Source organism: Myotis davidii, unplaced genomic scaffold, assembly GCF_000327345.1.
Source record: "Myotis davidii unplaced genomic scaffold, ASM32734v1 scaffold290, whole genome shotgun sequence".
Classification (NCBI taxonomy): Eukaryota; Metazoa; Chordata; class Mammalia; order Chiroptera; family Vespertilionidae; genus Myotis; species Myotis davidii.
This window is the reverse complement of record NW_006285049.1, coordinates 7,915,963-7,928,768: the sequence shown is the minus strand read 5'-3', so window position 1 is coordinate 7,928,768 and position 12,806 is coordinate 7,915,963. Positions and strand designations below refer to the sequence as shown.

Genomic DNA, 12,806 nt, shown 5'->3' with positions numbered 1-12,806 from the left:
TTTGATATATTCATATGCATAAAGATATATGTAACAAGAAGAGATATGCATGTATCCTCTATAGGATAATAACTAATAACCCAGAGATGTTCTGTTTTATCTGAAAATATATGTAGTGACTGGTGACCAGATAGCAACTCTCCTAATATGATTATTCCCAAGTTGTGTGTAATCATATCAGTAAATACACAAAGTTAGATTGTTTGAAGAACAAAAAAAAAATAATCTTCATAAGAATTTGCCTATTGCATTCATCTCTATGTTGACAATAGTAATATTTGTTAAAAGAATGGATGAATGGATGAATTGAGGAATGAAAGATTTAGGATAGCAGAGATTTCTTTAACATTCTTTTCACTTCCAATTTCCACTCTAGTGCTGACCTGGATACTCATTTTATTTCCTTGCTACTATGCCTTTTCTTCACTGCTTAAATCTAGAGGAGAGTCTGTTGGAGTTATCGGGACTCAAATGCTTAGAAATAAACAAAAATGTCAGTGTTGAAAATACACATTCCTTGCTATAATACTTTGCTATCTTAATTGCTTCCTAAGTCCCTCCTTAACAAGTTCAATGTATAATTCTTGTTCAGTGCCCTAGAACCTAACACAGGGTGTGGCATAGAATAAGTGTGCAGTAAATGCACTAAGTAATGAATGATTTGTACAATTCAATGGAATAATTGGTGTGGGTGGCTGGAGTGGAGGAGCAAGACTAATAGTATATTATGTAGAAGCATAACTGATGGGGTTTAAAACTTATCATTACATTTTTTAAAGTTATTCTCACTCAGTGTTTAGAGGATTTCTGGCATAAGAACTATATTTATTGTCCACTGTAAATTATCTCTAGGGTTCTTTTCTCACTCCCCAAAACATTAATTTGTTTTCTCCAGTTTTATAAAGATAGCATTTTTATGAAGAGTTTAGTCTAATAGTAATAACAACCATAAGTACTAAGCTAAGAGCCTACAGTGATTTAGCATTTAATAACAATGTCATCTTCTCTAATAGCTAGCTGCCTAGTGACTCATGTTTATCATGAGCTCTTTGAGGATGGAAGTTGTGTGTTATGCTCAGAGTTAGTTAAGTTAGCTACTTAATTTAGGTGGTGAAGAATTTGGCTATTTTGCTGACAGGATGCATCCAATGAGGGAGATTGTTTCTTTACGTGGCACTAAAATTAGACACTTCCTTATCCATAACTTTACTTGTGATTTTTAAAATCATTGTTCCCTGTTTAAGAAGTTCCTTGAATTCCACTGCTTCCTGATTTCACCTGGGCCAATGGCAAAGTTGGAAAATGGGTACAAACTTGTTTTGCCCTTGTGCCCTGAGCCTACAAGGCAGGCTAGGGATCACCTAGGTTTGGGTTGACTTGACCCCGCAGCCTCAGGGTTTAAGCACAAAAGGAATGATGGCTAATAGCAGTAGAAAGGGAACAGACTGATTACCAGTCAGTCTGCTGGTATTTCAAGACTTTTGCTACCAAATGAACTGTCCAAGGCAAGTCCCTTATGCAGCTTGGCCTTAATGTCCTGCCTTTACTCTTTCTTTAGAGGTTATTCTACAGGCTTCCTCATTTGAAACACTGTTCCCAGCAGAGGATATTGGGAGTCTCTCTGCACTATAGATAAGCAGTTCAGCCTTTTCTCTCTACACACACACACACACACACACACACACACACACACACACACCTGCCACGTTGTATGTAGGCAAAAATGGAAACTTGAAACAAATAAACAAAACCCTCACGCTCCCTCCTCCCCCCAATTTTTGTCTTGTGATTTTTTTTACATAAGTGTATGTATTTTTCTATTTTTCTCCCATCTTCACCGAGGTTCTTGCTTCTTTATGGAGGCATTGCTCCTCATATTTTTGCCTGTCAAATCTCAGAGCAGATGGTCCCTTCAGGGAAGCTCTGGAAGTGTTGGGTGTCTGCTTATGCCTGGCCTCTCCTTCCCTCTCGGGGTTTCAAATGACAAGTCATTAAACCAGTTTCCCTCCTCTTAGGGGGTCCTTGATCCCGAAGCAGCAGGTTTTGGCCATAAGCACTGCAGAGACCCTTAGCAGCCACAGCTGAGAGTCCGGAGCTGAGAGTGACATCCTGCCTGTCCAATCAGAGACGAGGATTTCTCCTCGGCGCCCGCCCCACTTTCCCCGCGGCGCCAATCACCACTTTAAAAGGCTGGGCTTCTGCTGTCAAGTAGCTCGGGTGGGCACCACCGAGGCGCGGAGGGGCGCAGGCCGGGGACATGCGCTCCCAGGTGTTGGCAGCGGGAGAGGGAAACCTGTAGGTGATGGTCCAGCGGTGCGGCGCCGGGGCGAGCCGGAGCCGGGGACAGGTAGGAGGCAGGGCTTGTCCTTCTTCGCCGATGGGGGAAAGAACGCGTATGTTCACGCTCCTGTCGCCTCCCTCCCCTTCCCCCAGTCCTGCCCCGCCCTCGACACCCCCAAATCTCCTGAGGTCGCCGCAGCTCTGGTCGTGGAGGACTGGGGCGCAGGGGGTCCGGTGCTGGGAAGGAGGTGCGTGGGCAGGGCGGCAGTGCCCGAGGAGAGGGGACCGAACCCCCATCTGTATCTCAACTTTCAGGCTTCCTCTCCCACTGCCGGTGCTGCTGCGCCCGAGGGGTGCCATGTCTGCCGGGCTGGGGAGGGTCTGCGGAGAACCCGTGCGTCTCCATGACTGGGGAGAGCGGCTCTTCCTTCCCATGCCCGGCTCACCTCGCCTTCTCCCTCCCCCTCCTACCTGGCGGCGTCCAGTCTCTAGCACATCCCAGAAAGCACTGGCCATGGTTGCGCTGGGGGGAGGAAGGGACTTGCTTGCTCCCAGGTCCCTCTGCTAAAAGCTGGCTCCCTTCGAGATCGGGGTGGGGGGCAACCCCGCCCCCGGAGGGGTTGGTTCCATGAATTACGCCTCTAGTGAGCGCGCACGGGCCCCTCTCCCATCTCTGCGGCAGACTGAGCAGGGGAGGGGCAGGAAGGCGTTGCTTCTCCGAGCCTGGCGTGGTCCCCCGGGAACCACCTTCTCGCATAGTTTCTAAAAGGTGGGTTTATCCACCGGGATTCCCGGACACTCAAGTAATTGTGTCCGGATGGGCTCGCGGCGGCCTCCCTGGGTGACCGCATCTGGGAAGTAGGTGTTGGCTCCGCGCCGGTTTCTGCCGGAGTCAGATGGCTGGAAGCAGTGGGTAGAAGAACTGCAGAGAAACGAGACGCTGCAGCATCACTTTGGGGCCCGATGACACCCTGCTTTGAAAATTATTGAAAAATCGGGCTGATGGGAGAGAGGGAGAGTGTGGACAGCCGCACCCCTTTCTCCTTTATTCATGCCAAACCCAGCATGGGCATTCGTACCCGTGCTGGTGTGTGCGCATCTCCAAGGTGGAGCTATATATAGCTCCTGCACACCCAGCCCTGTGCCTGGTGCTGAGCAGGCTACCTTGGCCTTCTGAAGCAACCTGGACGCATGGAGTGGGAGGGGGGAAAGAGAATCAAATTCTCCATTGGGGAAAAAGCCAGAGAAGATGCCCTCAGACTGCGGAAACCCTGCATGAAATAATGTTTCTGTAATGCCTATGAAGATCAGTCATTCCAAATATTATTTTCAATACATTCTTAGAGTGCTATTTGATATTCATCTATTTCCCTGCATTTTTTCAGCTTTATGGTGTCCCTCCGACTTTTACTAGTTTGAAATGTAACACACATATCAAGTAGTAAATACATGTATCTGGGATATTTTATTAAACTCACTGGAATTTAATGGCTTGCTTGTGCCTGTACCTTGGTTGTTTGGTAGTAAATTTATTTGGTGGTAATATAGCTAGCAGCATTTGGGGGGAAAAATCCACCCACTTTGCAGGATATAGAGCTAAGGGACTCTCAGAACCTTTGGAGTAGTTTTGACATGTTTCTTTGCATAAATTTTACGTGTGGATCTGATACTTAAATTTGTGCTGCTATTTCATATCATATCTATTTGTGCTACGTGGACTTTCTTTTATAGATGTATGTGCATTTATTTTTCCTATTGCCTGGAATTATTTAATTCTGATAATAACATTTCCATATTCTTAGGTGAGAAAACTAAGATTTAAAGGACACAGTAATTTGGGTAAATCTTCCAAAAATCCATTATTTCAATGCTAATATTCTAATAATGTACTGTGAATTATACTGTATAGTGTTTTTCTCTCAAATAGACTAGTTCAATTTTCTACAGCTTTTGGTCCTGATAACAAAATTTGGGCAATATTGATATTAGTAATAATATAGGCCAATGTTATTCAGTTATTCAGAAAGTCTTACTGGTTTTTTGTTATTTAATCCTTATTGTAGTCAGGCTTGTCTTCTAATTAGACAGGAAGTATTTTGCAGGAAAAAACTATTACCATTGAATTGAATCCAGTTCTAAGTAGGCTCAAAGATTCTCTCTCTTTCTCTCTCTCTCTCTCTCTCTCTCTCTCTCTCTCTCTCTCTCTCTATATATATATATATATATCTATACTATATATATATATATTCTAGATGCCTGGTGCATGAAATTTGTGCACTCCGGGGGCGGGGGGGTGTCCCTCAGCCCCACCTGTGCTCTCTCGCAGTCCAGGACCCCTCAGCAGATGTCTACCTGCTGCAGAGGTGGGAGAGACTCCTGCCACTGCTGCTGCGCTCACCAGCCATGAGCCTGGCTTCTGGCTGAACGGCATTCCCCCTGGGGAGCGCACTGACCGCCAGGGGGCAGCTCCTGTGTTGAACGTCTGCCCCCTGGTGGTCAGTGAGTATCATAGCAACAGGTCGTTCTGCTATTTGGTTGATTTGCATATTAGCCTTTTATTATATAGGATTTCAGAGAGGAAGGGAGAGGGAGAGAGAGATAGCAACATCAATGATGAGAGAGAATCATTGATTGGCTGCCTCATGCATGCCCCTTTCTGGGGATCGAGCCCACAACCTAGGCATGTGCCCTTGACCAGAATCGAATCAGGGACCCTTCAGTCTGTGGGTCAATGCTCTATACACTGAGCCAAACCTAGTAGGGCTCAAAGATTCTTATTGAGGAACTGTCATCACAAAGAGCTGTTTAGATGGATGCAGCAATGACTTGGGGATCATTTATTAGTTGATAGAAGGCTATGTATTGGGAACTACTTTTGGCTTCTTTATTCTTTCCATGAGGAATAATGGATGGCATCAATGTTTCTATGTCCTTCCACAGAATGATTTAATTTTCAAGTAGGGGTTATGACTTCGTATAGGCGATTCTATATATTCTCTCATATCTTGTGCCCCTGGAGGCCAACTAGAGACCAAGATAAGAGATAGAAAATTCATATTTCTCTAGACAAAACATGCCATGTAATTGCTTTTAAAAATAAACAATATCTATCCATTTCCATTTCCCATTCCTCTGTATTTCTACATGTAAATTGGCCATGGTCTGCATCATATCACAGAACCCATCCTCTCTAAGGCATCCATAAGCTTCCTTCTTCATGTCAAATGTTTGTATTCTTATATTGGTATATTGTTCATTTCTCTTTCCTTCTGGTCTGCCATTTTCCATATTGTTCATCTCCTTGAATTTTTACTTCTTGATACCACTATGATCTGATGTCATAATTTTTCTCTTACTTTTTTCTAACCCTCCTTTTTTTGTGTCCTTCCTTTCTCATATTCCTGCTTCTAGCTTTCCAATGAATCCTGCAAATTATGGCAATTTATTTTATTGAAAATAAAACTCTCTGCATTTCTACTTCTAATCTCTTCTTCATTAGCCATTCCAAAAACCTACATGTGTAAATATTTATGTATCATTATGCAGATAAGTGAATGTTGGTAAGTCAGTAGGGGATTATAATAGCATTTACCTCAGTGTGTTTTTTTTGCGCATTTATTTGAATATTAAGTGAGATAATGCATGTAACACATTTAAAATAGGGCTTGACCAATAGCAATTACTCAAAAATAATAGCTGTCAGTAGAAGTATTGTTTACAGTAATGATAATGTACATAGTGAAAACAATTTTTTGCTTTTCCCCATCAGTAGTCATCACCCTTAAATTGGCTTTTAGGAAAGGTTTGTGATTAATTTTTTAAGACTTTGTTTTTTCTACCTCCACGTACACACTATCTATTCAGTAACTAATTTATTCATTTTTATTCTCAACTCGAATTTGTATCTTTCTCTGTTTTTCTCCAGTTCCAGTTTCACCTGTCATTGTATGCCTAGATTTATACAGTAGGCAATTTATCAAATGTGTGTGTCTCTCATCTTTTAATCTAAAAGGCAGCTTGTTATGTTTGGTATGGTGTATTTTAAATTTTTATTATATTAATTCTACTCTGCTTTGAAATTCTCACTGTGCTTTAGTTCATATCTTAAAAAGCGCTGTCTTTGGAGCAAGAGCACTTGGGTTCAAATTCTAAGAACAGGGCTGAACAGTTGTGTGTACTTGAAAATATAGCAAGTGGATGGGACATTTCATTATGGTTGTATGAATGAACTATTACGTAAAATTGCCTTCAAAATTATATCCACTAAATATACTTTTTCAATAACATTTTCATGATTATAAGTATACTAGGGACCCAGTGCACGAATTTGTGCACCTTGAAAGGAACTGTGGGCCGTGAGGCTGCAGTGGGCACTAGGACGGGTCTCAGCCCATCCTCCACGCCCCTGCCCAGCCCCTTCCACCATGGCCACCCGTCCCCTGTCTGGCGGCAGCCCTGCTCCCGCCGTCACGGCTCCCACATGCTGACGGTGCTGGCCCCGCTCACACTGGCTGATGGCGTGGAGCAAGTGGGGCTGGCGCGTCAGTGGATGCGAGCAGCAGCTGCTGCCCCAATTGCCCCTCAGGAGCAGGGGGAGGTGGAGAAGCCCTCAGGGGCGATCAGGGCCGGTACCCGCCACTTGCACCTGCTGAAGGCACCAAGCGATCGGGGCCTGCACCGAGTGCAGGCAGTGAGTGCAAGTGGGGCCGGTGCCGGCAGCAGGTGTGAGCGCTGGGTGGGAGCGCTGGGTGGTGCACAGGAGCAAAGAATTTTTAGTAACCACCAGAGGCTTGCCCCGATGACAGTGGTCAGTACCCCGCCTTGTTCTGGCACCCCCACTCACCTGCTCCACCATCCAGCCACAGCCGACGCCCACCATGCTCCCTGTGTGCCCCCTTGTGGTCAGTGCACGTCATAGCGACTGGTTGTTCGGTTGTGTGGTTGTTCCGCAGTTCAATCTATTTGCATATTAGTCTTTTATTATATAGGGTATAGAATCACTCAGGAAATATTGGAAATAGAAGAAAATTCTATGCAAAGAGATCCCCTCTTAACCTCATGTTCATTTGAATAAATATGCATAGATATTTAAAATACATAAATTGGAATAATTTTCTTTTCGCATTTAGCTTTTCCCCCACTTAACACCATAACGTAAATATTTATTTCATTTAATATTCTTACTAACCATATTTTTATGAATGCCAAATATTTTTTTTTCACACAGAGCCTTTAGATTGCTTCTGGTTTTTCACACTTATGAAAGTATACATGAATATATACTAATTTTGCATTTCTGACCATTTTCTTGTAATAACTTCTTAAATGTTACCTTGTCAAACACATAAATATATCTAGACACCTAACGCTTATTGCCAAACTGCCCCAGCAAAGAGTTTATAGACAAATTGATACTGTAAACCAATGTGGAAATATTCTTATCACACATGGTATTGGATTAAAAAATGTGACTCTTTTGATAGTAAAAAGTATACTTAGTTATTCTTTGAAGTTGTGCTTCTATAATTTTGGATGAGTTCAAGAAATGTGTTCAGGTTTATTAGCTCTTTGTATTTTTTAATTTTTGGATTTCATTTGACTTTCTTTATTGGGATATTAATGTTTTCTTTGTTTAATTAAACATCTATTGTTTACTGTGAAAGTTCTTATTACCTTGTTTTTTGTCTTCTGTATTTTATATTTTGAACATATATAAATTTGTAACTTTATTGTAGCCTAACCTATAAATCTATTTGTAATACTACCTCTCATTGCTTTAAAGTTCAGAAAACTTTCTGCTACCTGACAAATAATTGAATATAAAAAACACACATTCAAGGGTACTATTGCTGAACTTTTTGCCTTCTTTGAAATGGGATTTGGCTTGTGTATATCATGTACATATCCCTGTGTGATGAAATGGCTCATGGTATATATAAAATGCACTCCCAGTCTATTAAGGTCCCATTATTATTTATGCGACTCTCCCATGAAGTGAATAGTACCTTAATTCTTTCTGAGTTACCACTGTCCATTTCAAAAGTGCCACAGGGCAAAATGTACCATGGAAGTTATTAATGACCAGGTTACTCAGCCAGAGCAGGCACATTTGTATGCACAATTATCTGAATGAGTCAGGCTCTAAATCTGCTTTTGCCAGGATTACCCAGATGGTCCTTCCTTCACTGGATAATTGCTGGCCCCTGTGCTTGACTTTGATGATGTAGACCTGACTGGGCCTTTGCTTTTCTTTCACTTTTTGTTACTATTCTCTAACTGCTTAGGGTTGTTTGAATTATAGTTCCTTTTTTTTAGAGGGAGCTTCCTTTGTCCGTAGGAGCACACTGGAGTTATACAGAGCTTTGCATGAAACTCAGCTCGGCCAGTTACGATCTGTGTGATTTGGGGCAAGTTATTTAATCTTTTTAAGTCTCTGCTTCCTGTTTAGGAGAGAAGGATATTCAGAGCTCAGAGTCCCTACTTCAGTTCCCCTGACTTAGAGTCTTTTTAAATATATGTTTCACATCATAACCAAATTTGTCTTTCTAAGACCAGTCTCATCAGGTGCCTAGTCTGCTGAAAATCTTTTGATAGGGCTCTCTTTTGTTTTTATTCTATAAAAAGATGCGTGCAGTCCTTTGCATTGCACTTAAAGTCTTTTATTGAACAGTACCTACTTACTTCTTTAAATCTATTTTCTCATAACCCCAATCTCTCCCATCTCCAGTCTCTCACAATATCAATCACACTGAATTCTTCACACTTCCCTTAAGGCATTCTGCCTTTTCTCTCTTTTTCTAAACTCTGCTCTCCCTCTGTAGTTTATTCTCTGCTCGAAATGACCTGTCTCCTTGTCTGTCCCTAATTGATCTATGAACCCCTTCAAGGTTCAGGTCAGCTGCTACCTTCTCTAGGAGACTTCCCTAAACTCCAGGCTGAGTTTTGAGCTCTTGTTCAGTGCTTTCATAACAATCTGTGGGAACCTCAACCACAGTACTCATTATACGACAGTGTAACTGATAGATGACTTGCCTATTACCCCACTCGCTAAGTCTTTGAGGATAGTGGTCATACCTTAATTCCTCTGTGTGTGGAAGGAAGAACCTCACATATAGTTGAAATATTTTATAAAGAAATGAATGAAAGAAGGTTAAAATTAAACTCATTTAAAGATTTCAAACAATTAAACATTTATATCTACTGCTTGGAATGAATGAATGAATAAGTGAATGACTAAATAAATAAATAAATAAATAAAAAAGCTATGTCAGTCTTCATAGTTTTTCAGGAATTAACTTCTTGCTTTTGTTGGTGTATACATTAAAATATATAATAGCCCTAACCGGTTCAGCTCAGTGGAAAGAGCGTAGGCCTGCAGACTGCAAGGTCCCAGGTTTGATTCTGGCCAAGGGCAAGTACCTTGGTTGCGGGCACATCCCCAGTGGGATGTGTGCAAGAGGCAGCTGATCAATGTTTCTCTCTCATTGATGTTTCTAACTCTCTATCCTTCTCTCTTCCTCTCTGTAAAAGATCAATAAAATATATTAAAAAATATATATAAAAGTAAATAAAATATATAATAAAATAGATAAAAGAGAGTCCTTTAATAAGCAATTTTATAATAAAAAGCCACACTTAGGACACTGAATAATTCCCAAATGTTAAATCAGTAGGAAACTCTTTTAAATCTCCATTTTAGAAGGAGGAAGAAATGTATAGTTACGTGGATAATGTAGATGTATAAATTTAACTGTATTAGAGCTAAATGTCGGCAAAATTTAACCCACTTCCCTGTATTTAATGCAAGGTCTTTCGTGGGGTGATGTCTAGTAGTTTATGAAGCATGATTACATGCATATCCTCATTTGATCTTTCACAACAATTCTAAAAATTAGGTTGAAATACATGATTATCATATTTAACATGTCAAGAAACAAGCTCAGATAAATAAGTAATTTCTCTAAGATAATATAAGAGTGACATAGCTTGAAAAGAATAGTTGCAAGTTAGTACAGTGGGGCCTTGACTTAAGAGTTTAATTCGTTCTGAAACTGAGCTCGTTAACTCAAATTACTCTGTCAACTCAATGCAAAAAATCGGCTGAGAGACAGCTGGTATCTCAAAAAACTCGTTAGTCGGGACACTCGTAAGTCAAGGCCCCAGTGTATATTATGCCTAGCCAAAACATCTCACTGAGAGAGTCCACCATCTGCCACCGTTCTTTCCAGGTAAAGGCTATTGGTCTTGATATTAACAATCCACTCAAAATTCTGAGAAATCCAGTAAAATACACTGTATCAATACCTATTTATAGTTTTCACTTTGGTTTTTAACAATCTGAGAAGAAACACACTGATGGCAGTTATTGGTTTAAACATATTTTAAAATCTTTAATTATTGTTCATACACACACATTTACACTCTCCCCTCCCCCCCCTTTTTTTTTACTTCAGAGTGTATTTTTTTTTTTATTTTTGGTGATAATGTTCTTTTTCTTGTCTTTATAAAATTAGAATTTTTAAAATATTTTTTCTAGATATTCTTAATTAGACAATATTTAACTTTTCAGTTTGGCTTAGCATATATTCTGTACAATAGTGTGAAGGATATATTTTTTAAAATATATTTTTATTGATTTCAGAGAAGAAGGGAGAGAGATATGGAAATATCAATGATGAGACAGAATCATTGATTGGCTGCCTCCTGCAGTCGCTCACTGGGGATCGAGCCTGCAACCCATGCATGTGTCCTGACTAGGAATTGAACCTCCTGGTTCATATGTCAATGCCCAACCACTGACTGAGCAACACTGGCTGGCCGAGTAAAATATATTTTTTAGAAATAGTGCAACTGTTGAAAAAAATTATGAAAAATATTTGAATACTTACCTAGAACACTGATGTAACCTAATTTGAAAATTAAAAATACTGAATATAAGACTGATTTTTCTAAATGACTTGTGCAAACGATTTCTTCTCTATAACTGTGTTGCACGTGCTATCCCATAACAACCAAATGCAGTGAGGTGGATTTTATTAATTATTTTTATTATTTTAAAAATGAGAAAAAATAGAGGAATTAGAAAGCTAATGACTAGAGAAGCTAGAATTCACATTTAGGTTATCTGACTCCTAAGCCTAGGTTATTAATCACTGTGTCATTCTTCCTCTCCGGGATGTCTAGTTTTAGTATTTTGTGAGTCACAGTTTAAATTTTCTCTATATACTTAGTATTAACACGAGATTAAATCATTCCAAATTTATGTATGTTTTATTTATGTATATTTCATAAACAAAATGGTCTTTTACTATTGATTTACAGGGAGCAGTTTCCCAAACATGAACTAAGCAATTACAGTGTGCCATTTGAAAATAGATTATTCTAACTTTGAAGTGAGCATCAGAAGTTTTTTATGATTTTCTGCCCTAATTTTGCTTCCTAACATCACAAACCATAAACAGTAACTCTGTCCTAAGACATCTAATCTGAGAGTATTTAATTGTCATGACTGAAAGTACAGATTTGCTAGATGTATCAGGCAAGTTTGCCAAAAATATTATTAACAATATTTATATATTCCAGTTGGAGACTCACATTAATATAACAGAATTTTATACTGAGTAACATATTCTATTGCACATATTTTTTTTAAATATATTTTATTGAGTTCTTACAGAGAGGAAAGGAGAGAGATAGAGAGTTAGAAACATCGATGAGAGAGAAACATCGATCAGCTGCCTCCTGCACACTCCCCACTGGGGATATGCCCACAACCCAGGTACATGCCCTTGACCGGAATCGAACCCGGGACCCCTCAGTCCGCAGGCTGACGCTCTATCCACTGAGCCAAACCGGTTTCGGCTATTGCACATATTTTTATTCATTAAATTAAAGCAATACATTTTTATTGGAAATTTTAAAAATACCTGCTGGATTGATTTACTATATTTTTCTTTTGGTTTGAATATATTATTTTAGAGAAGTAACTATTTTAGCACTAAAAATTAATTCACTTTTTAAAAAATAGTAATTTTAAAATTCTGTTTTATGCACAATTGAATGGTCGTGAAACTAAGATAATTACTTTCAATGAAGTATTGCATTTTTAAAAAACTTTTTTGATTAAAGAATAACAGAAATACAGTAAAGTGCAATTAATTATAACAAAGAACTTTGTCAGCACCTAAGATCTCTTTCAGCCCTTCCCAATCACCACCATCTTGCTGGTCTCCAAAGGTAGCCACTTTTCTGATGCTAAGATTTTATAGAATAGTTTTGCCTGTTTTTGAAATTTATATAAACAGGATTATACAGTGTGTGCCTTTTGGCATCAGGTTTCTTTTGCTCAGCCTCTTTGGTAAGATATACAGAGTGGGGTAAAAGTAAGTTCGCAGTTGTGAGTACAGGAAACAGTCATTCTTGCATTATTATTTATTAATTACTAGAGGCCCGTTGCAGGAGGATTCTTTGTGGCTCCTACCCTACTCTTCTCTGTGGCTCCCACCCCCCCCTTCTCTGCAGCTCCC

At 40.0% G+C, this 12,806-nt stretch overlaps 1 protein-coding gene across 1 annotated transcript in view; it reads left to right on the top strand.

The window, feature by feature from the left end:
• Positions 1-2,169: 2,169 nt before the first annotated feature.
• CNTN1 (contactin 1) overlaps positions 2,170-12,806 on the top strand; it is a 298,926-nt gene continuing 288,289 nt past the window's right edge. The window contains exon 1 of the mRNA XM_015558560.1: positions 2,170-2,347. The gene's annotated coding sequence lies outside the window, so the exon portion shown is untranslated. The remainder of the gene's footprint in view (positions 2,348-12,806) is intronic.